The sequence below is a fragment of the Loxodonta africana genome, chromosome 2, assembly GCF_030014295.1.
Source record: "Loxodonta africana isolate mLoxAfr1 chromosome 2, mLoxAfr1.hap2, whole genome shotgun sequence".
Lineage (NCBI taxonomy): Eukaryota > Metazoa > Chordata > Mammalia > Proboscidea > Elephantidae > Loxodonta > Loxodonta africana.
In genome coordinates this window covers 229,179,285-229,204,882 of record NC_087343.1, presented here as the reverse complement: position 1 = coordinate 229,204,882, position 25,598 = coordinate 229,179,285, and positions in this window count along the sequence as shown.

The window sequence follows — 25,598 nt, the reverse complement described above, 5'->3', positions numbered from 1 at the left end:
GTCATCATAACTCCTTCTCTCTCTCACTGCGGTCCCCTTTGGTTTCTATTTCACTGATGCTGTCTCTCCACGTGACACTGTCATCGTAACTCCTTCCCTCTCTCACTGCGGTCCCCTTTGGTTTCTGTTTCACTGATGCTGTCTCTCCACGTGACACTGTCATCGTAACTCCTTCCCTCTCTCACTGCGGTCCCCTTTGGTTTCTATTTCACTGATGCTGTCTCTCCACGTGACACTGTCATCGTAACTCCTTCCCTCTCTCACTGGGGTCCCCTTTGGTTTCTATTTCACTGATGCTGTCTCTCCACGTGACACTGTCATCGTAACTCCTTCCCTCTCTCACTGTGGTCCCCTTTGGTTTCTATTTCACTAATGCTGTCTCTCCACGTGACACTGTCATCGTAATTCCTTCCGTCTCTCACTGTGGTCCCCTTTGGTTTCTATTTCACTGATGCTGTCTCTTCACGTGACACTGTCATCGTAACTCCTTCCCTCTCTCACTGTGGTCCCCTTTGGTTTCTATTTCACTGATGCTATCTCTCCACGTGACACTGTCATCGTAACTCCTTCCCTCTCTCACTGTGGTCCCCTTTCGTCTCTATTTCACTGATGCTGTCTCTCCACGTGACACTGTCATCGTAACTCCTTCCCTCTCTCACTGTGGTCCCCTTTGGTTTCTATTGCACTGATGCTGTCTCTCCACGTGACACTGTCTTAGTAACTCCTTCCTTCTCTCACTGTGGTCCCCTTTGGTTTCTATTGCACTGATGCTGTCTCTCCACGTGACATTGTCATCGTAACTCCTTCCTCTCTCACTGCGGTCCCCTTTGGTTTCTATTTCACTGATGCTGTCTCTCCACGTGACACTGTCATCATAACTCCTTCCCTCTCTCACTGCGGTCCCCTTTGGTTTCTATTTCACTGATGCTGTCTCTCCACGTGACACTGTCATCGTAACTCCTTCCCTCTCTCACTGCGGTCCCCTTTGGTTTCTGTTTCACTGATGCTGTCTCTCCCACGTGACACTGTCATCGTAACTCCTTTCCTCTCTCACTGCGGTCCCCTGTGGTTTCTATTTCACTGATGCTGTCTCTCCACGTGACACTGTCATCGTAACTCCTTCCCTCTCTCACTGTGGTCCCCTTTCGTCTCTATTTCACTGATGCTGTCTCTCCACGTGATACTGTCATCGTAACTCCTTCCCTCTCTCACCGTGGTCCCATTTGGTTTCTATTGCACTGATGCTGTCTCTCCACGTGACACTGTTATAGTAACTCCTTCCTTCTCTCACTGTGGTCCCCTTTGGTTTCTATTGCACTGATGCTGTCTCTCCACGTGACACTGTCATCGTAACTCCTTCCTCTCTCACTGTGGTCCCCTTTCGTCTCTATTTCACTGATGCTGTCTCTCCACGTGACACTGTCCTCGTAACTCCTTCCCTCTCTCACTGTGGTCCCCTTTGGTTTCTATTGCACTGATGCTGTCTCTCCACGTGACACTGTTATAGTAACTCCTTCCTTCTCTCACTGTGGTCCCCTTTGGTTTCTATTGCACTGATGCTGTCTCTCCACGTGACACTGTCATCGTAACTCCTTCCCTCTCTCACTGTGGTCCCCTTTGGTTTCTATTGCACTGATGCTGTCTCTCCACGTGACACTGTTATAGTAACTCCTTCCTTCTCTCACTGTGGTCCCCTTTGGTTTCTATTTCACTGATGCTGTCTCTCCACATGACACTGTCATCGTAACTTCTTCCTTCTCTCACTGTGGTCCCCTTTGGTTTCTATTGCACTGATGCTGTCTCTCCACGTGACACTGTCATCGTAACTCCTTCCCTCACTGTGGTCCCCTTTGGTTTCTATTGCACTTATGCTTTCTCTCCACGTGACACTGTCACCGTAACTCCTTCCCTCTCTCACTGTGGTCCCCTTTGGTTTCTATTTCACTGATGTTGTCTCTTCAAGTGACACTGTCATCGTAACTCCTTCCCTCTATCACTGTGGTCCCCTTTGGTTTCTATTTCACTGATGCTGTCTCTTCACGTGACATTGTCATCGTAACTCCTTCCCTCTCTCACTGTGGTCCCCTTTGGTTTCTATTTCAGTGATGTTGTCTCTCCACGTGACACTGTCATCGTAACTCCTTCCCTCTCTCACTGCGGTCCCCTTTGGTTTCTATTTCACTGATGCTCTCTCTCCACGTGACACTGTCATCGTAACTCCTTCCCTCTCTCACTGCGGTCCCCTTTGGTTTCTATTTCACTGATGCTGTCTCTCCACGTGACACTGTCATCGTAACTCCTTCCCTCTCTCACTTTGGTCCCCTTTGGTTTCTATTTCACTGATGCTGTCTCTCCACGTGACACTGTCATCGTAACTCCTTCCCTCTCTCACTGTGGTCCCCTTTGGTTTCTATTGCACTGATGCTGTCTCTCCACGTGACACTGTCATCGTAACTCCTTCCTTCTCTCACTGTGGTCCCCTTTGGTTTCTATTTCACTGATGCTGTCTCTCCACGTGACACTGTCATCGTAACTCCTTCCCTCTCTCACTGTGGTCCCCTTTGGTTTCTATTTCACTGATGCTCTCTCTCCACGTGACACTGTCATCGTAACTCCTTCCTCTCTCACTGTGGTCCCCTTTGGTTTCTATTTCACTGATGCTGTCTCTCCACGTGACATTGTCATCGTAACTCCTTCCCTCTCTCACTGTGGTCCCCTTTGGTTTCTATTTCACTGATGCTCTCTCTCCACGTGACACTGTCATCGTACTCCTTCCCTCTCTCACTGTGGTCCCCTTTGGTTTCTATTTCACTGATGCTGTCTCTCCACGTGACATTGTCATCGTAACTTCTTCCCTCTCTCACTGTGGTCTCCTTTGGTTTCTATTGCACTGATGCTGTCTCTCCACGTGACATTGTGATCGTAACTCCTTCCCTCTCTCTCTGTGGTCCCCTTTGGTTTCTATTGCACTGATGCTGTCTCTCCACGTGACACTGTCATCGTAACTCCTTCCTTCTCTCACTGTGGTCCCCTTTGGTTTCTATTTCACTGATGCTGTCTCTCCACGTGACACTGTCATCGTAACTCCTTCCCTCTCTCACTGGTGGTCAACTTTGGTTTCTATTTCACTGATGCTGTCTCTCCACGTGACACTGTCATCGTAACTCCTTCCCTCTCTCACTGTGGTCCCTTTGGTTTCTATTTCACTGATGCTGTCTCTCCACGTGACACTGTCATCGTAACTCCTTCCCTCTCTCACTGTGGTCCCCTTTAGTTTCTATTTCACTGATGCTGTCTCTCCACGTGACATTGTCATCGTAACTCCTTCCTTCTCTCACTGTGGTCCCCTTTAGTTTCTATTTCACTGATGCTGTCTCTCCACGTGATATTGTCATCGTAACTCCTTCCCTCTCTCACTGTGGGTCCCCTTTGGTTTCTATTTCACTGATGCTGTCTCTCCAGATGACATTGTCATCGTAACTCCTTCCTTCTCTCACTGTGGTCCCCTTTGGTTTCTATTTCACTGATGCTGTCTCTCCACGTTACACTGTCATCGTAACTCCTTCCCTCTCTCATTGCGGTCCCCTTTGGTTTCTATTTCACTGATGCTGTCTCTCCACGTGACATTGTCATCGTAACTCCTTCCCTCTCTCACTGCGGTCCCCTTTGGTTTCTATTTCACTGATGCTGTCTCTCCACGTGACACTGTCATCGTAACTCCTTCTTCTCTCACTGTGGTCCCCTTTGGTTTCTATTGCACTGATGCTGTCTCTCCACGTGACACTGTCATCGTAACTCCTTCCCTCTCTCACTGTGGTCCCCTTTGGTTTCTATTTCACTGATGCTGTCTCTCCACGTGACACTGTCATCGTAACTCCTTCCTTCTCTCACTGTGGTCCCCTTTGGTTTCTATTGCACTGATGCTGTCTCTCCACGTGACACTGTCATCGTAAATCCTTCCTTCTCTCACTGTGGTCCCCTTTGGTTTCTATTGCACTGATGCTTTCTCTCCACGTGACATTGTCATCGTAACTCCTTCCCTCTCTCACTGCGGTCCCCTTTGGTTTCTATTTCACTGATGCTGTCTCTCCACGTGACACTGTCATCATAACTCCTTCTCTCTCTCACTGCGGTCCCCTTTGGTTTCTATTTCACTGATGCTGTCTCTCCACGTGACACTGTCATCGTAACTCCTTCCCTCTCTCACTGCGGTCCCCTTTGGTTTCTGTTTCACTGATGCTGTCTCTCCACGTGACACTGTCATCGTAACTCCTTCCCTCTCTCACTGCGGTCCCCTTTGGGTTTCTATTTCACTGATGCTGTCTCTCCACGTGACACTGTCATCGTAACTCCTTCCCTCTCTCACTGCGGTCCCCTTTGGTTTCTATTTCACTGATGCTGTCTCTCCACGTGACACTGTCATCGTAACTCCTTCCCTCTCTCACTGGGGTCCCCTTTGGTTTCTATTTCACTGATGCTGTCTCTCCACGTGACACTGTCATCGTAACTCCTTCCCTCTCTCACTGTGGTCCCCTTTGGTTTCTATTTCACTAATGCTGTCTCTCCACGTGACACTGTCATCGTAATTCCTTCCGTCTCTCACTGTGGTCCCCTTTGGTTTCTATTTCACTGATGCTGTCTCTTCACGTGACACTGTCATCGTAACTCCTTCCCTCTCTCACTGTGGTCCCCTTTGGTTTCTATTTCACTGATGCTATCTCTCCACGTGACACTGTCATCGTAACTCCTTCCCTCTCTCACTGTGGTCCCCTTTCGTCTCTATTTCACTGATGCTGTCTCTCCACGTGACACTGTCATCGTAACTCCTTCCCTCTCTCACTGTGGTCCCCTTTGGTTTCTATTGCACTGATGCTGTCTCTCCACGTGACACTGTCTTAGTAACTCCTTCCTTCTCTCACTGTGGTCCCCTTTGGTTTCTATTGCACTGATGCTGTCTCTCCACGTGACATTGTCATCGTAACTCCTTCCCTCTCTCACTGCGGTCCCCTTTGGTTTCTATTTCACTGATGCTGTCTCTCCACGTGACACTGTCATCATAACTCCTTCCCTCTCTCACTGCGGTCCCCTTTGGTTTCTATTTCACTGATGCTGTCTCTCCACGTGACACTGTCATCGTAACTCCTTCCCTCTCTCACTGCGGTCCCCTTTGGTTTCTGTTTCACTGATGCTGTCTCTCCACGTGACACTGTCATCGTAACTCCTTTCCTCTCTCACTGCGGTCCCCTGTGGTTTCTATTTCACTGATGCTGTCTCTCCACGTGACACTGTCATCGTAACTCCTTCCCTCTCTCACTGTGGTCCCCTTTCGTCTCTATTTCACTGATGCTGTCTCTCCACGTGATACTGTCATCGTAACTCCTTCCCTCTCTCACCGTGGTCCCATTTGGTTTCTATTGCACTGATGCTGTCTCTCCACGTGACACTGTTATAGTAACTCCTTCCTTCTCTCACTGTGGTCCCCTTTGGTTTCTATTGCACTGATGCTGTCTCTCACGTGACACTGTCATCGTAACTCCTTCCTTCTCTCACTGTGGTCCCCTTTGGTTTCTATTTCACTGATGCTGTCTCTCCACATGACACTGTCATCGTAACTTCTTCCTTCTCTCACTGTGGTCCCCTTTGGTTTCTATTGCACTGATGCTGTCTCTCCACGTGACACTGTCATCGTAACTCCTTCCCTCACTGTGGTCCCCTTTGGTTTCTATTGCACTTATGCTTTCTCTCCACGTGACACTGTCATCGTAACTCCTTCCCTCTCTCACTGTGGTCCCCTTTGGTTTCTATTTCACTGATGTTGTCTCTTCACGTGACACTGTCATCGTAACTCCTTCCCTCTCTCACTGCGGTCCCCTTTGGTTTCTATTTCACTGATGCTGTCTCTTCACGTGACATTGTCATCGTAACTCCTTCCCTCTCTCACTGTGGTCCCCTTTGGTTTCTATTTCACTGATGCTGTCTCTCCACGTGACACTGTCATCGTAACTCCTTCCCTCTCTCACTGCGGTCCCCTTTGGTTTCTATTTCACTGATGCTGTCTCTCCACGTGACACTGTCATCGTAACTCCTTCCCTCTCTCACTGTGGTCCCCTTTGGTTTCTATTTCACTGATGCTGTCTCTCCATGTGACACTGTCATCGTAACTCCTTCCCTCTCTCACTCGGGTTCCCCTTTGGTTTCTATTTCACTGATGCTGTCTCTCCACGTGACACTGTCATCGTAACTCCTTCCTCTCTCACTGTGGTCCCCTTCGGTTTCTATTTCACTAATGCTGTCTCTCCACGTGACACTGTCATCGTAACTCCTTCCCTCTCTCACTGTGGTCCCCTTTGGTTTCTATTTCACTGATGCTGTCTCTCCACGTGACACTGTCATCGTAACTCCTTCCCTCTCTCACTGGGGTCCCCTTTGGTTTCTATTTCACTGATTCTGTCTCTCCACGTGACACTGTCATCGTAACTCCTTCCCTCTCTAACTGTGGTCCCCTTTGGTTTCTATTTCACTGATGCTGTCTCTCCACGTACACTGTCATCGTAACTCCTTCCCTCTCTCACTGCGGTCCCCTTTGGTTTCTATTTCACTGATGCTGTCTCTCCACGTGACACTGTCATCGTAACTCCTTCCCTCTCTCACTGTGGTCCCCTTTGGTTTCTATTGCACTGATGCTGTCTCTCCACGTGACACTGTCATCGTAACTCCTTCCTTCTCTCACTGTGGTCCCCTTTGGTTTCTATTTCACTGATGCTGTCTCTCCACGTGACACTGTCATCGTAACTCCTTCCCTCTCTCACTGTGGTCCCCTTTGGTTTCTATTTCCCTGATGCTGTCTCTCCACGTTACACTGTTATCGTAACTCCTTCCCTCACTGTGGTCCCCTTTGGTTTCTATTTCACTGATGCTGTCTCTCCACGTGACACTGTCATCGTAACTCCTTCCTTCTCTCACTGTGGTCCCCTTTGGTTTCTATTGCACTGATGCTGTCTCTCCACGTGACACTGTCATCGTAACTCCTTCCCTCTCTCACTGTGGTCCCCTTTGGTTTCTATTTCACTGATGCTGTCTCTCCACGTGACACTGTCATCGTAACTCCTTCCCTTCCTCTCACTGTGGTCCCCTTTGGTTTCTATTGCACTGATGCTGTCTCTCCACGTGACACTGTCATCGTAACTCCTTCCTTCTCTCACTGTGGTCCCCTTTGGTTTCTATTGCACTGATGCTTTCTCTCCACGTGACATCTGTCATCGTAACTCCTTCCCTCTCTCACTGCGGTCCCCTTTGGTTTCTATTTCACTGATGCTGTCTCTCCACGTGACACTGTCATCGTAACTCCTTCCCTCTCTCACTGCGGTCCCTTTGGTTTCTAGTTTCACTGATGCTGTCTCTCCACGTGACACTGTCATCGTAACTCCTTCCCTCTCTCACTGCGGTCCCCTTTGGTTTCTAGTTTCACTGATGCTGTCTCTCCACGTGACACTGTCATCGTAACTCCTTCCCTCTCTCACTGCGGTCCCCTTTGGTTTCTATTTCACTGATGCTGTCCTCTCCACGTGACACTGTCATCGTAACTCCTTCCCTCTCTCACTGCGGTCCCCTTTGGTTTCTATTTCACTGATGCTGTCTCTTCCACGTGACACTGTCCTCGTAACTCCTTCCCTCTCTCACTGGGGTCCCCTTTGGTTTCTATTTCACTGATGCTGTCTCTTCACGTGACACGGTCCTCGTAACTCCCTTCCCTCTCTCACTGTGGTCCCCTTTGGTTTCAATACTATCTCTCTCCACGTTACACTGTCATCGTAACTCCTTCCCTCTCTCACTGTGGTCCCCTTTCGTCTCTATTTCACTGATGCTGTCTCTCCACGTGACACTGTCATCGTAACTCCTTCCCTCTCTCACTGTGGTCCCCTTTGGTTTCTATTGCACTGATGCTGTCTCTCCACGTGACACTGTCTTAGTAACTCCTTCCTTCTCTCACTGTGGTCCCCTTTGGTTTCTATTGCACTGATGCTGTCTCTCCACGTGACACTGTCATCGTAACTCCTTCCCTCTCTCACTGTGGTCCCCTTTGGTTTCTATTTCACTGATGGTGTCTCTCCACGTGACACTGTCATCGTAACTCCTTCCCTCTCTCGCTGTGGTCCCCTTTGGTTTCTATTGCACTGATGCTGTCTCTCCACGTGACACTGTCATCGTAACTCCTTCCCTCTCTCACTGTGGTCCCCTTTGGTTTCTATTTCACTGATGCTGTCTCTCCACGTGACACTGTCATCGTAACTCCTTCCCTCTCTCACTGTGGTCCCCTTTGGTTTCCATTTCACTGATGCTGTCTCTCCACGTGACACTGTCATCGTAACTCCTTCCCTCTCTCACTGTGGTCCCCTTTGGTTTCTATTTCACTGATGCTGTCTCTCCACGTGACACTGTCATCGTAACTCCTTCCTTCTCTCACTGTGGTCCCCTTTGGTTTCTATTGCACTGATGCTGTCTCTCCACGTGACACTGTCATCGTAACTCCTTCCTTCTCTCACTGTGGTCCCCTTTGGTTTCTATTGCACTGATGCTGTCTCTCCACGTGACACTGTCATCGTAACTCCTTCCCTCTCTCACTGTGGTTCCCTTTGGTTTCTATTTCACTGATGCTGTCTCTCCACGTGACACTCTCATCGTAACTCCTTCCCTCTCTCACTGTGGTCCCCTTTGGTTTCTATTGCACTGATGCTGTCTCTCCACGTGACACTGTCATCGTAACTCCTTCCCTCACTGTCGTCCCCTTTGGTTTCTATTTCACTGATGCTGTCTCTCCACGTGACACTGTCATCGTAACTCCTTCCTTCTCTCACTGTGGTCCCCTTTGGTTTCTATTGCACTGATGCTGTCTCTCCACGTGACACTGTCATCGTAACTCCTTCCTTCTCTAACTGCGGTACCCTTTGGTTTCTATTGCACTGATGCTGTCTCTCCACGTGACACTGTCATCGTAACTCCTCCCCTCTCTCACTGTGTTCCCCTTTGGTTTCTATTTCACTGATGTTGTCTCTCCACGTGACATTATCATCGTAACTCCTTCCCTCACTGTGGTCCCCTTTGGTTTCTATTGCACTGATGCTGTCTCTCCACGTGACACTGTCATCGTTTCTCCTTCCCTCTCTCACTGTGGTCCCCTTTGGTTTCTATTTCACTGATGCTGTCTCTCCACGTGACACTGTCATTGTAACTCCTTCCCTCTCTCACTGTGGTCCCCTTTGGTTTCTATTGCACTGATGCTGTCTCTCCACGTGACACTGACATCGTAACTCCTTCCTTCTCTCACTGTGGTCCCCTTTGGTTTCTATTGCACTGATGCTGTCTCTCCACCTGACACTGTCATCGTAACTCCTTCCCTCTCTCACTGTGGTCCCCTTTGGTTTCTATTTCACTGATGCTGTCTCTCCACGTGACACTGTCATCGTAACTCCTTCCCTCTCTCACTGTGGTCCCCTTTGGTTTCTATTGCACTGATGCTGTCTCTCCACGTGACACTGTCATCGTAACTCCTTCCTTCTCTCACTGTGGTCCCCTTTGGTTTCTATTGCACTGATGCTGTCTCTCCACGTGACACTGTCATCGTAACTCCTTCCCTCTCTCACTGTGGTCCCCTTTGGTTTCTATTTCCCTGATGCTGTCTCTCCACGTTACACTGTTATCGTAACTCCTTCCCTCACTGTGGTCCCCTTTGGTTTCTATTTCACTGATGCTGTCTCTCCACGTGACACTGTCATCGTAACTCCTTCCTTCTCTCACTGTGGTCCCCTTTGGTTTCTATTGCACTGATGCTGTCTCTCCATGTGACACTGTCATCGTAACTCCTTCCTTCTCTCACTGTGGTCCCCTTTGGTTTCTTTTGCACTGATGCTTTCTCTCCACGTGACATTGTCATCGTAACTCCTTCCCTCTCTCACTGCGATCCCCTTTGGTTTCTATTTCACTGATGCTGTCTCTCCACGTGACACTGTCATCGTAACTCCTTCCCTCTCTCACTGTGGTCCCCTTTGGTTTCTATTTCACTGATGCTGTCTCTCCACGTGACACTGTCATCGTAACTCCTTCCGTCTCTCACTGTTGTCCCCTTTGGTTTCTATTTGACTGACGCTGTCTCTCCACGTGACACTGTCATCGTAACTCCTTCCCTCTCTCACTGGGGTCCCCTTTGGTTTCTATTTCACTGATGCTGTCTCTCCACGTGACACTGTCATCGTAACTCCTTCCCTCTCTCACTGTGGTCCCCATTGGTTTCTATTTCACTGATGCTGTCTCTCCACGTGACACTGTCATCGTAACTCCTTCCCTCTCTCACTGTGGTCCCCTTTCGTCTCTATTTCACTGATGCTGACTCTCCACGTGACACTGTCATCGTAACTCCTTCCCTCTCTCACTGTGGTCCCCTTTGGTTTCTATTGCACTGATGCTGTCTCTCCACGTGACACTGTTATAGTAACTCCTTCCTTCTCTCACTGTGGTCCCCTTTGGTTTCTATTTCACTGATGCTGTCTCTCCACGTGACACTGTCTTCGTAACTCCTTCCCTCTCTCACTGTGGTCCCCTTTCGTCTCTATTTCACTGATGCTGTCTCTCCACGTGACACTGTCATCGTAACTCCTTCCCTCTCTCACTGTGGTCCCCTTTGGTTTCTATTGCACTGATGCTGTCTCTCCACGTGACACTGTTATAGTAACTCCTTCCTTCTCTCACTGTGGTCCCCTTTGGTTTCTATTGCACTGATGCTGTCTCTCCACGTGACACTGTCATCGTAACTCCTTCCCTCTCTCACTGTGGTCCCCTTTGGTTTCTATTTCACTGATGCTGTCTCTCCACATAACACTGTCATCGTAACTTCTTCCTTCTCTCACTGTGGTCCCCTTTGGTTTCTATTGCACTGATGCTGTCTCTCCACGTGACACTGTCATCGTAACTCCTTCCCTCACTGTGGTCCCCTTTGGTTTCTATTGCACTTATGCTTTCTCTCCACGTGACACTGTCACCGTAACTCCTTCCCTCTCTCACTGTGGTCCCCTTTGGTTTCTATTTCACTGATGTTGTCTCTTCACGTGACACTGTCATCGTAACTCCTTCCCTCTCTCACTGCGGTCCCCTTTGGTTTCTATTTCACTGATGCTGTCTCTCCACGTGACACTGTCATCGTAACTCCTTCCCTCTCTCACTGCGGTCCCCTTTGGTTTCTATTTCACTGATGCTGTCTCTCCACGTGACACTGTCATCGTAACTCCTTCCCTCTCTCACTGCGGTCCCCTTTGGTTTCTATTTCACTGATGCTGTCTCTCCACGTGACACTGTCATCGTAACTCCTTCCCTCTCTCACTGTGGTCCCCTTTGGTTTCTATTTCACTGATGCTGTCTCTCCACGTGACACTGTCATCGTAACTCCTTCCCTCTCTCACTGGGGTCCCCTTTGGTTTCTATTTCACTGATTCTGTCTCTCGACGTGACACTGTCATCGTAACTCCTTCCCTCTCTCACTGTGGTCCCCTTTGGTTTCTATTTCACTGATGCTGTCTCTCCACGTGACACTGTCATCGTAACTCCTTCCGTCTCTCACTGTGGTCCCCTTTGGTTTCTATTTCACTGACGCTGTCTCTCCACGTGACACTGTAATCGTGACTCCTTCCCTCTCTCACTGGGGTCCCCTTTGGTTTCTATTTCACTGATGCTGTCTCTCCACGTGACACTGTCGTCGTAACTCCTTCCCTCTCTCACTGTGGTCCCCTTTGGTTTCTATTTCACTGATGCTGTCTCTCCACGTGACACTGTCATCGTAACTCCTTCCCTCTCTCACTGTGGTCCCCTTTCGTCTCTATTTCACTGATGCTGTCTCTCCACGTGACACTGTCATCGTAACTCCTTCCCTCTCTCACTGTGGTCCCCTTTGGTTTCTATTGCACTGATGCTGTCTCTCCACGTGACACTGTTATAGTAACTCCTTCCTTCTCTCACTGTGGTCCCCTTTGGTTTCTATTGCACTGATGCTGTCTCTCCACGTGACACTGTCATCGTAACTCCTTCCCTCTCTCACTGTGGTCCCCTTTGGTTTCTATTTCACTGATGCTGTCTCTCCACATAACACTGTCATCGTAACTTCTTCCTTCTCTCACTGTGGTCCCCTTGGGTTTCTATTGCACTGATGCTGTCTCTCCACGTGACACTGTCATCGTAACTCCTTCCCTCACTGTGGTCCCCTTTGGTTTCTATTGCACTTATGCTTTCTCTCCACGTGACACTGTCACCGTAACTCCTTCCCTCTCTCACTGTGGTCCCCTTTGGTTTCTATTTCACTGATGTTGTCTCTTCACGTGACACTGTCATCGTAACTCCTTCCCTCTCTCACTGCGGTCCCCTTTGGTTTCTATTTCACTGATGCTGTCTCTCCACGTGACATTGTCATCGTAACTCCTTCCCTCTCTCACTGTGGTCCCCTTTGGTTTCTATTTCACTGATGCTGTCTCTCCAGATGACATTGTCATCGTAACTCCTTCCTTCTCTCACTGTGGTCCCCTTTGGTTTCTATTTCACTGATGCTGTCTCTCCACGTTACACTGTCATCGTAACTCCTTCCCTCTCTCATTGCGGTCCCCTTTGGTTTCTATTTCACTGATGCTGTCTCTCCACGTGACATTGTCATCGTAACTCCTTCCCTCTCTCACTGCGGTCCCCTTTGGTTTCTATTTCACTGATGCTGTCTCTCCACGTGACACTGTCATCGTAACTCCTTCCCTCTCTCACTGCGGTCCCCTTTGGTTTCTATTTCACTGATGCTGTCTCTCCACGTGACACTGTCATCGTAACTCCTTCCCTCTCTCACTGCGGTCCCCTTTGGTTTCTATTTCACTGATGCTGTCTCTCCACGTGACACTGTCATCGTAACTCCTTCCTTCTCTCACTGTGGTCCCCTTTGGTTTCTATTTCACTGATGCTGTCTCTCCACGTGACACTGTCATCGTAACTCCTTCCCTCTCTCACTGTGGTCCCCTTTGGTTTCTATTTCCCTGATGCTGTCTCTCCACGTTACACTGTTATCGTAACTCCTTCCCTCACTGTGGTCCCCTTTGGTTTCTATTTCACTGATGCTGTCTCTCCACGTGACACTGTCATCGTAACTCCTTCCTTCTCTCACTGTGGTCCCCTTTGGTTTCTATTGCACTGATGCTGTCTCTCCACGTGACACTGTCATCGTAACTCCTTCCCTCTCTCACTGTGGTCCCCTTTGGTTTCTATTTCACTGATGCTGTCTCTCCACGTGACACTGTCATCGTAACTCCTTCCTTCTCTCACTGTGGTCCCCTTTGGTTTCTATTGCACTGATGCTGTCTCTCCACGTGACACTGTCATCGTAACTCCTCCCCTCTCTCACTGTGTTCCCCTTTGGTTTCTATTTCACTGATGTTGTCTCTCCACGTGACATTATCATCGTAACTCCTTCCCTCACTGTGGTCCCCTTTGGTTTCTATTGCACTGATGCTGTCTCTCCACGTGACACTGTCATCGTTTCTCCTTCCCTCTCTCACTGGGGTCCCCTTTGGTTTCTATTTCACTGATTCTGTCTCTCCACGTGACACTGTCATCGTAACTCCTTCCCTCTCTCACTGTGGTCCCCTTTGGTTTCTATTTCACTGATGCTGTCTCTCCACGTGACACTGTCATCGTAACTCCTTCCTTCTCTCACTGTGGTCCCCTTTGGTTTCTATTTCACTGATGCTGTCTCTCCACGTGACACTGTCATCGTAACTCCTTCCCTCTCTCACTGTGGTCCCCTTTCGTTTCTATTTCACTGATGCTGTCTCTCCACGTGACACTGTCATCGTAACTCCTTCCCTCTCTCACTGTGGTCCCCTTTGGTTTCTATTGCACTGATGCTGTCTCTCCACGTGACATTGTGATCGTAACTCCTTCCCTCTCTCACTGTGGTCCCCTTTGGTTTCTATTTCACTGATGCTGTCTCTCCAGATGACATTGTCATCGTAACTCCTTCCTTCTCTCACTGTGGTCCCCTTTGGTTTCTATTTCACTGATGCTGTCTCTCCACGTTACACTGTCATCGTAACTCCTTCCCTCTCTCATTGCGGTCCCCTTTGGTTTCTATTTCACTGATGCTGTCTCTCCACGTGACATTGTCATCGTAACTCCTTCCCTCTCTCACTGCGGTCCCCTTTGGTTTCTATTTCACTGATGCTGTCTCTCCACGTGACACTGTCATCGTAACTCCTTCCGTCTCTCACTGCGGTCCCCTTTGGTTTCTATTTCACTGATGCTGTCTCTCCACGTGACACTGTCATCGTAACTCCTTCCCTCTCTCACTGCGGTCCCCTTTGGTTTCTATTTCACTGATGCTGTCTCTCCACGTGACACTCTAATCGTAACTCCTTCCCTCTCTCACTGTGGTCCCCTTTGGTTTCTATTTCACTGATGCTGTCTCTCCACGTGACACTGTCATCGTAACTCCTTCCTTCTCTCACTGTGGTCCCCTTTGGTTTCTATTTCACTGATGCTGTCTCTCCACGTGACACTGTCATCGTAACTCCTTCCCTCTCTCACTGTGGTCCCCTTTGGTTTCTATTTCCCTGATGCTGTCTCTCCACGTTACACTGTTATCGTAACTCCTTCCCTCACTGTGGTCCCCTTTGGTTTCTATTTCACTGATGCTGTCTCTCCACGTGACACTGTCATCGTAACTCCTTCCTTCTCTCACTGTGGTCCCCTTTGGTTTCTATTGCACTGATGCTGTCTCTCCACGTGACACTGTCATCGTTTCTCCTTCCCTCTCTCACTGGGGTCCCCTTTGGTTTCTATTTCACTGATTCTGTCTCTCCACGTGACACTGTCATCGTAACTCCTTCCCTCTCTCACTGTGGTCCCCTTTGGTTTCTATTTCACTGATGCTGTCTCTCCACGTGACACTGTCATCGTAACTCCTTCCGTCTCTCACTGTGGTCCCCTTTGGTTTCTATTTCACTGACGCTGTCTCTCCACGTGACACTGTCATCGTAACTCCTTCCCTCTCTCACTGGGGTCCCCTTTGGTTTCTATTTCACTGATGCTGTCTCTCCACGTGACACTGTCATCGTAACTCCTTCCCTCTCTCACTGTGGTCCCCTTTGGTTTCTATTTCACTGATGCTGTCTCTCCACGTGACACTGTCATCGTAACTCCTTCCCTCTCTCACTGTGGTCCCCTTTCGTCTCTATTTCACTGATGCTGTCTCTCCACGTGACACTGTCATCGTAACTCCTTCCCTCTCTCACTGGGGTCCCCTTTGGTTTCTATTGCACTGATGCTGTCTCTCCACGTGACACTGTTATAGTAACTCCTTCCTTCTCTCACTGTGGTCCCCTTTGGTTTCTATTGCACTGATGCTGTCTCTCCACGTGACACTGTCATCGTAACTCCTTCCCTCTCTCACTGTGGTCCCCTTTGGTTTCTATTTCACTGATGCTGTCTCTCCACATGACACTGTCATCGTAACTTCTTCCTTCTCTCACTGTGGTCCCCTTGGGTTTCTATTGCACTGATGCTGTCTCTCCACGTGACACTGTCATCGTAACTCCTTCCCTCACTGTGGTCCCCTTTGGTTTCTATTGCACTTATGCTTTCTCTCCACGTGACACTGTCACCGTAACTCCTTCCCTCTCTCACTGTGGTCCCCTTTGGTTTCTATTTCACTGATGTTGTCTCTTCACGTGACACTGTCATCGTAACTCCTTCCCTCTCTCACTGCGGTCCCCTTTGGTTTCTATTTCACTGATGCTGTCTCTTCACGTGACATTGTCATCGTAACTCCTTCCCTCTCTCACTGTGGTCCCCTTTGGTTTCTATTGCACTGATGCTGTCTCTCCACGTGACACTGTCATCGTAACTCCTTCCTTCTCTCACTGTGGTCCCCTTTGGTTTCTATTTCACTGATGCTGTCTCTCCACGTGACACTGTCATCGTAACTCCTTCCCTCTCTCACTGTGGTCCCCTTTGGTTTCTATTTCACTGATGCTGTCTCTCCACGTGACACTGTCATCGTAACTCCTTCCCTCTCTCACTGTGGTCCCCTTTGGTTTCTATTGCACTGATGCTGTCTCTCCACGTGACATTGTGATCGTAACTCCTTCCCTCTCTCACTGTGGTCCCCTTTGGTTTCTATTTCACTGATGCTGTCTCTCCAGATGACATTGTCATCGTAACTCCTTCCTTCTCTCACTGTGGTCCCCTTTGGTTTCTATTTCACTGATGCTGTCTCTCCACGTTACACTGTCATCGTAACTCCTTCCCTCTCTCATTGCGGTCCCCTTTGGTTTCTATTTCACTGATGCTGTCTCTCCACGTGACATTGTCATCGTAACTCCTTCCCTCTCTCACTGCGGTCCCCTTTGGTTTCTATTTCACTGATGCTGTCTCTCCACGTGACACTGTCATCGTAACTCCTTCCGTCTCTCACTGCGGTCCCCTTTGGTTTCTATTTCACTGATGCTGTCTCTCCACGTGACACTGTCATCGTAACTCCTTCCCTCTCTCACTGCGGTCCCCTTTGGTTTCTATTTCACTGATGCTGTCTCTCCACGTGACACTCTCATCGTAACTCCTTCCCTCTCTCACTGTGGTCCCCTTTGGTTTCTATTTCACTGATGCTGTCTCTCCACGTGACACTGTCATAGTAACTCCTTCCTTCTCTCACTGTGGTCCCCTTTGGTTTCTATTTCACTGATGCTGTCTCTCCACGTGACACTGTCATCGTAACTCCTTCCCTCTCTCACTGTGGTCCCCTTTGGTTTCTATTTCCCTGATGCTGTCTCTCCACGTTACACTGTTATCGTAACTCCTTCCCTCACTGTGGTCCCCTTTGGTTTCTATTTCACTGATGCTGTCTCTCCACGTGACACTGTCATCGTAACTCCTTCCTTCTCTCACTGTGGTCCCCTTTGGTTTCTATTGCACTGATGCTGTCTCTCCACGTGACACTGTCATCGTAACTCCTTCCCTCTCTCACTGTGGTCCCCTTTGGTTTCTATTTCACTGATGCTGTCTCTCCACGTGACACTGTCATCGTAACTCCGTCCTTCTCTCACTGTGGTCCCCTTTGGTTTCTATTGCACTGATGCTGTCTCTCCACGTGACACTGTCATCGTAACTCCTTCCTTCTCTCACTGTGGTCCCCTTTGGTTTCTATTGCACTGATGCTTTCTCTCCACGTGACATTGTCATCGTAACTCCTTCCCTCTCTCACTGCGGTCCCCTTTGGTTTCTATTTCACTGATGCTGTCTCTCCACGTGACACTGTCATCATAACTCCTTCCCTCTCTCACTGCGGTCCCCTTTGGTTTCTATTTCACTGATGCTGTCTCTCCACGTGACACTGTCATCGTAACTCCTTCCCTCTCTCATTGCGGTCCCCTTTGGTTTCTGTTTCACTGATGCTGTCTCTCCACGTGACACTGTCATCGTAACTCCTTCCCTCTCTCACTGCGGTCCCCTTTGGTTTCTATTTCACTGATGCTGTCTCTCCACGTGACACTGTCATCGTAACTCCTTCCCTCTCTCACTGCGGTCCCCTTTGGTTTCTATTTCACTGATGCTGTCTCTCCACGTGACACTGTCATCGTAACTCCTTCCCTCTCTCACTGGGGTCCCCTTTGGTTTCTATTTCACTGATGCTGTCTCTCCACGTGACACTGTCATCGTAACTCCTTCCCTCTCTCACTGTGGTCCCCTTTGGTTTCTATTTCACTAATGCTGTCTCTCCACGTGACACTGTCATCGTAATTCCTTCCGTCTCTCACTGTGGTCCCCTTTGGTTTCTATTTCACTGATGCTGTCTCTTCACGTGACACTGTCATCGTAACTCCTTCCCTCTCTCACTGTGGTCCCCTTTGGTTTCTATTTCACTGATGCTATCTCTCCACGTGACACTGTCATCGTAACTCCTTCCCTCTCTCACTGTGGTCCCCTTTCGTCTCTATTTCACTGATGCTGTCTCTCCACGTGACACTGTCATCGTAACTCCTTCCCTCTCTCACTGTGGTCCCCTTTGGTTTCTATTGCACTGATGCTGTCTCTCCACGTGACACTGTCTTAGTAACTCCTTCCTTCTCTCACTGTGGTCCCCTTTGGTTTCTATTTCACTGATGCTGTCTCTCCACGTGACACTGTCATCGTAACTCCTTCCCTCTCTCACTGTGGTCCCCTTTGGTTTCTATTTCACTGATGGGGTCTCTCCACGTGACACTGTCATCGTAACTCCTTCCCTCTCTCACTGTGGTCCCCTTTGGTTTCTATTGCACTGATGCTGTCTCTCCACGTGACACTGTCATCGTAACTCCTTCCCTCTCTCACTGTGGTCCCCTTTGGTTTCTATTTCACTGATGCTGTCTGTCCACGTGACACTGTCATCGTAACTCCTTCCCTCTCTCACTGTGGTCCCCTTTGGTTTCCATTTCACTGATGCTGTCTCTCCACGTGACACTGTCATCGTAACTCCTTCCCTCTCTCACTGTGGTCCCCTTTGGTTTCTATTTCACTGATGCTGTCTCTCCACGTTACACTGTCATCGTAACTCCTTCCTTCTCTCACTGTGGTCCCCTTTGGTTTCTATTGCACTGATGCTGTCTCTCCACGTGACACTGTCATCGTAACTCCTTCCCTCTCTCACTGTGGTCCCCTTTGGTTTCTATTGCACTGATGCTGTCTCTCCACGTGACACTGTCATCGTAACTCCTTCCCTCTCTCACTGTGGTCCCCTTTGGTTTCTATTGCACTGATGCTGTCTCTCCACGTGACACTGTCATCGTAACTCCTTCCCTCTCTCACTGTGGTCCCCTTTGGTTTCTATTGCACTGATGCTGTCTCTCCACGTGACACTGTCATCGTAACTCCTTCCCTCACTATCGTCCCCTTTGGTTTCTATTTCACTGATGCTGTCTCTCCACGTGACACTGTCATCGTAACTCCTTCCTTCTCTCACTGTGGTCCCCTTTGGTTTCTATTGCACTGATGCTGTCTCTCCACGTGACACTGTCATCGTAACTCCTTCCTTCTCTAACTGCGGTACCCTTTGGTTTCTATTGCACTGATGCTGTCTCTCCACGTGACACTGTCATCGTAACTCCTCCCCTCTCTCACTGTGTTCCCCTTTGGTTTCTATTTCACTGATGTTGTCTCTCCACGTGATATTATCATCGTAACTCCTTCCCTCACTGTGGTCCCCTTTGGTTTCTATTGCACTGATGCTGTCTCTCCACGTGACACTGTCATCGTTTCTCCTTCCCTCTCTCACTGTGGTCCCCTTTGGTTTCTATTTCACTGATGCTGTCTCTCCACGTGACACTGTCATTGTAACTCCTTCCCTCTCTCACTGTGGTCCCCTTTGGTTTCTATTTCACTGATGCTGTCTCTCCACGTGACACTGACATCGTAACTCCTTCCTTCTCTCACTGTGGTCCCCTTTGGTTTCTATTGCACTGATGCTGTCTCTCCACCTGACACTGTCATCGTAACTCCTTCCCTCTCTCACTGTGGTCCCCTTTGGTTTCTATTTCACTGATGCTGTCTCTCCACGTGACACTGTCATCGTAACTCCTTCCCTCTCTCACTGTGGTCTCCTTTGGTTTCTATTGCACTGATGCTGTCTCTCCACGTGACACTGTCATCGTAACTCCTTCCTTCTCTCACTGTGGTCCCCTTTGGTTTCTATTTCACTGATGCTGTCTCTCCACGTGACACTGTCATCGTAACTCCTTCCCTCTCTCACTGTGGTCCCCTTTGGTTTCTATTTCCCTGATGCTGTCTCTCCACGTTACACTGTTATCGTAACTCCTTCCCTCACTGTGGTCCCCTTTGGTTTCTATTTCACTGATGCTGTCTCTCCACGTGACACTGTCATCGTAACTCCTTCCTTCTCTCACTGTGGTCCCCTTTGGTTTCTATTGCACTGATGCTGTCTCTCCACGTGACACTGTCATCATAACTCCTTCCCTCTCTCACTGCGGTCCCCTTTGGTTTCTATTTCACTGATGCTGTCTCTCCACGTGACACTGTCATCGTAACTCCTTCCCTGTCTCACTGCGGTCCCCTTTGGTTTCTGTTTCACTGATGCTGTCTCTCCACGTGACACTGTCATCGTAACTCCTTCCCTCTCTCACTGCGGTCCCCTTTGGTTTCTATTTCACTGATGCTGTCTCTCCACGTGACACTGTCATCGTAACTCCTTCCCTCTCTCACTGCGGTCCCCTTTGGTTTCTATTTCACTGATGCTGTCTCTCCACGTGACACTGTCATCGTAACTCCTTCCCTCTCTCACTGGGGTCCCCTTTGGTTTCTATTTCACTGATGCTGTCTCTCCACGTGACACTGTCATCGTAACTCCTTCCCTCTCTCACTGTGGTCCCCTTTGGTTTCTATTTCACTAATGCTGTCTCTCCACGTGACACTGTCAGCGTAACTCCTTCCGTCTCTCACTGTGGTCCCCTTTGGTTTCTATTTCACTGATGCTGTCTCTTCACGTGACACTGTCATCGTAACTCCTTCCCTCTCTCACTGTGGTCCCCTTTGGTTTCTATTTCACTGATGCTGTCTCTCCACGTGACACTGTCATCGTAACTCCTTCCCTCTCTCACTGTGGTCCCCTTTCGTCTCTATTTCACTGATGCTGTCTCTCCACGTGACACTGTCATCGTATCTCCTTCCCTCTGTCACTGTGGTCCCCTTTGGTTTCTATTGCACTGATGCTGTCTCTCCACGTGACACTGTCTTAGTAACTCCTTCCTTCTCTCACTGTGGTCCCCTTTGGTTTCTATTGCACTGATGCTGTCTCTCCACGTGACACTGTCATCGTAACTCCTTCCCTCTCTCACTGTGGTCCCCTTTGGTTTCTATTTCACTGATGCTGTCTCTCCACGTGACACTGTCATCTTAACTCCTTCCCTCTCTCACTGTGGTCCCCTTTGGTTTCTATTGCACTGATGCTGTCTCTCCACGTGACACTGTCATCGTAACTCCTTCCCTCTCTCACTGTGGTCCCCTTTGGTTTCTATTGCACTGATGCTGTCTCTCCACGTGACACTGTCATCGTAACTCCTTCCCTCTCTCACTGTGGTCCCCTTTGGTTTCCATTTCACTGATGCTGTCTCTCGACGTGACACTGTCATCGTAACTCCTTCCCTCTCTCACTGTGGTCCCCTTTGGTTTCTATTTCACTGATTGTGTCTCTCCACGTGACACTGTCATCGTAACTCCTTCCTTCTCTCACTGTGGTCCCCTTTGGTTTCTATTGCACTGATGCTGTCTCTCCACGTGACACTGTCATCGTAACTCCTTCCTTCTCTCACTGTGGTCCCCTTTGTTTTCTATTGCACTGATGCTGTCTCTCCACGTGACACTGTCATCGTAACTCCTTCCCTCTCTCACTGTGGTCCCCTTTGGTTTCTATTTCACTGATGCTGTCTCTGCACGTGACACTGTCATCGTAACTCCTTCCCTCTCTCACTGTGGTCCCCTTTGGTTTCTATTGCACTGATGCTGTCTCTCCACGTGACACTGTCATCGTAACTCCTTCCCTCACTGTGGTCCCCTTTGGTTTCTATTTCACTGATGCTGTCTCTCCACGTGACACTGTCATCGTAACTCCTTCCTTCTCTCACTGTGGTCCCCTTTGGTTTCTATTGCACTGATGCTGTCTCTCCACGTGACACTGTCATCGTAACTCCTTCCTTCTCTAACTGCGGTACCCTTTGGTTTCTATTGCACTGATGCTGTCTCTCCACGTGACACTGTCATCGTAACTCCTCCCCTCTCTCACTGTGGTCCCCTTTGGTTTCTATTTCACTGATGTTGTCTCTCCACGTGACATTGTCATCGTAACTCCTTCCCTCACTGTGGTCCCCTTTGGTTTCTATTGCACTGATGCTGTCTCTCCACGTGACACTGTCATCGTTTCTCCTTCCCTCTCTCACTGTGGTCCCCTTTGGTTTCTATTTCACTGATGCTGTCTCTCCACGTGACACTGTCATTGTAACTCCTTCCCTCTCTCACTGTGGTCCCCTTTGGTTTCTATTGCACTGATGCTGTCTCTCCACGTGACACTGACATCGTAACTCCTTCCTTCTCTCACTGTGGTCCCCTTTGGTTTCTATTGCACTGATGCTGTCTCTCCACGAGACACTGTCATCGTAACTCCTTCCCTCTCTCACTGTGGTCCCCTTTGGTTTCTATTTCACTGATGCTGTCTCTCCACGTGACACTGTCATCGTAACTCCTTCCCTCTCTCACTGTGGTCCCCTTTGGTTTCTATTGCACTGATGCTGTCTCTCCACGTGACACTGTCATCGTAACTCCTTCCTTCTCTCACTGTGGTCTCCTTTGGTTTCTATTGCACTGATGCTGTCTCTCCACGTGACACTGTCATCGTAACTCCTTCCTTCTCTCACTGTGGTCCCCTTTGGTTTCTATTTCACTGATGCTGTCTCTCCACGTGACACTGTCATCGTAACTCCTTCCTTCTCTCACTGCGGTACCCTTTGGTTTCTATTGCACTGATGCTGTCTCTCCACGTGACACTGTCATCGTAACTCCTTCCCTCTCTCACTGTGGTCCCCTTTGGTTTCTATTTCACTGATGTTGTCTCTCCACGTGACATTGTCATCGTAACTCCTTCCCTCACTGTGGTCCCCTTTGGTTTCTATTGCAGTGATGCTGTCTCCCACGTGACACTGTCATCGTTACTCCTTCCCTCTCTCACTTTGGTCCCCTTTGGTTTCTATTTCACTGATGCTGTCTCTCCACGTGACACTGTCATCGTAACTCCTTCCTTCTCTCACTGTGGTCCCCTTTGGTTTCTATTTCACTGATGCTGTCTCTCCACGTGACACTGTCATCGTAACTCCTTCCCTCCTCACTGCGGTCCCCTTTGGTTTCTATTTCACTGATGCTGTCTCTCCACGTGACACTGTCATCGTAACTCCTTCTCTCTCTCACTGCGGTCCCCTTTGGTTTCTGTTTCACTGATGCTGTCTCTAAACGTGACACTGTCATAGTAACTCCTTCCCTCTCTCACTGCGGTCCCCTTTGGTTTCTGTTTCACTCATGCTGTCTCTCCACGTGACACTGTCATCGTAACTCCTTCCCTCTCTTACTGTGGTCCCCTTTGGTTTCTATTTCACTGATGCTGTCTCTCCACGTGACACTGTCATCGTAACTCCTTCCCTCTCTCACTGGGGTCCCCTTTGGTTTCTATTTCACTGATGCTGTCTCTCCACGTGACACTGTCATCGTAACTCCTTCCCTCTCTCACTGTGGTCCCCTTTGGTTTCTATTTCACTGATGCTGTCTCTCCACGTGACACTGTCATCGTAACTCCTTCCCTCTCTCACTGTGGTCCCCTTTGGTTTCTATTTCACTGATGCTGTCTCTCCACGTGACACTGTCATCGTAACTCCTTCCCTCTCTGACTGTGGTCCCCTTTGGTTTCTATTTCACTGATGCTGTCTCTCCACGTGACACTGTCATCGTAACTCCTTTCCTCTCTCACTGTGGTCCCCTTTCGTTTCTATTTCACTGATGCTGTCTCTCCACGTGACACTGTCATCGTAACTTCTTCCCTCTCTCACTGTGGTCCCCTTTGGTTTCTATTTCACTGATGCTGTCTCTCCACGTGACACTGTCATTGTAACTCCTTCCCTCTCTCACTGTGGTCCCCTTTAGTTTCTATTTTACTGATGCTGTCTCTCCACGTGACATTGTCATCGTAACTCCTTCCTTCTCTCACTGTGGTCCCCTTTGGTTTCTATTGCACTGATGCTGTCTCTCCCCGTGACATTGTCATCGTAACTCCTTCCCTCTCTCACTGTGGTCCCCTTTGGTTTCTATTTCACTGATGCTGTCTCTCCACGTGACATTGTCATCGTAACTCCTTCCCTCTCTCACTGCGGTCCCCTTTGGTTTCTATTTCACTGATGCTGTCTCTCCACGTAACACTGTCATCGTAACTCCTTCCCTCTCTCACTGTGGTCCCCTTTGGTTTCTATTTCACTGATGCTGTCTCTCCACGTGACACTGTCATCGTAACTCCTTCCTTCTCTCACTGTGGTCCCCTTTGGTTTCTATTTCACTGATGCTGTCTCTCCACGTGACACTGTCATCGTAACTCCTTCCCTCTCTCACCGTGGTCCCCTTTGGTTTCTATTTCACTGATGCTGTCTCTCCACGTGACACTGTCATCGTAACTCCTTCCCTCTCTCACTGTGGTCCCCTTTGGTTTCTATTTCACTGATGCTGTCTCTCCACGTGACACTGTCATCGTAACTCCTTCCCTCTCTTCTGTGGTCCCCTTTGGTTTCTATTTCACTGATGATGTCTCTCCACGTGACACTGTCATCGTAACTCCTTCCCTCCTCACTGCGGTCCCCTTTTGTTTTTATTTCACTGATGCTGTCTCTCCACGTGACACTGTCATCGTAACTCCTTCCCTCTCTCACTGCGGTCCCCTTTGGTTTCTGTTTCACTGATGCTGTCTCTCCACGTGACAGTGTCATCGTAACTCCTTCCCTCTCTCACTGTGGTCCCCTTTTGTTTCTATTTCACTGATGCTGTCTCTCCACGTCACACTGTCATCGTAACTCCTTCCTTCTCTCACTGTGGTACCCTTTGGTTTCTATTGCACTGATGCTGTCTCTCCACGTGACACTCTCATCGTAACTCCTTCCCTCTCTCACTGTGGTCCCCTTTGGTTTCTATTTCACTGATGGTGTCTCTCCACGTGACACTGTCTTCGGAACTCCTTCCCTCTCTAACTGTGGTCCCCTTTGGTTTCTATTTCACTGATGCTGTCTTTCCACGTGACACTGTCATCGTAACTCCTTCCCTCTCTCACTGTGGTCCCCTTTGGTTTCTATTTCACTGATGTTGTCTCTCCACGTGACACTGTCATCGTAACTCCTTCCCTCACTATGGTCCCCTTTGGTTTCTATTGCACTGATGCTGTCTCTCCACGTGACACTGTCATCGTAACTCCTTCCTTCTCTCACTGTGGTCCCCTTTGGTTTCTATTTCACTGATGCTGTCTCTCCACGTGACACTGTCATCGTAACTCCTTCCGTCTCTCACTGTGGTCCCCTTTGGTTTCTATTTCACTGATGCTGTCTCTCCACGTGACACTGTCATCGTAACTCCTTCCCTCTCTCACTGCGGTCCCCTTTGGTTTCTATTTCACTGATGCTGTCTCTCCACGTGACATTGTCATCGTAACTCCTTCCTTCTCTCACTGTGGTCCCCTTTGGTTTCTATTTCACTGATGCTGTCTCTCCCCGTGACATTGTCATCGTAACTCCTTCCCTCTCTCACTGTGGTCCCCTTTGGTTTCTATTTCACTGATGCTGTCTCTCCACGTGACATTGTCATCGTAACTCCTTCCCTCTCTCACTGCGGTCCCCTTTGGTTTCTATTTCACTGATGCTGTCTCTCCACGTAACACTGTCATCGTAACTCCTTCCCTCTCTCACTGTGGTCCCCTTTGGTTTCTATTTCACTGATGCTGTCTCTCCACGTGACACTGTCATCGTAAC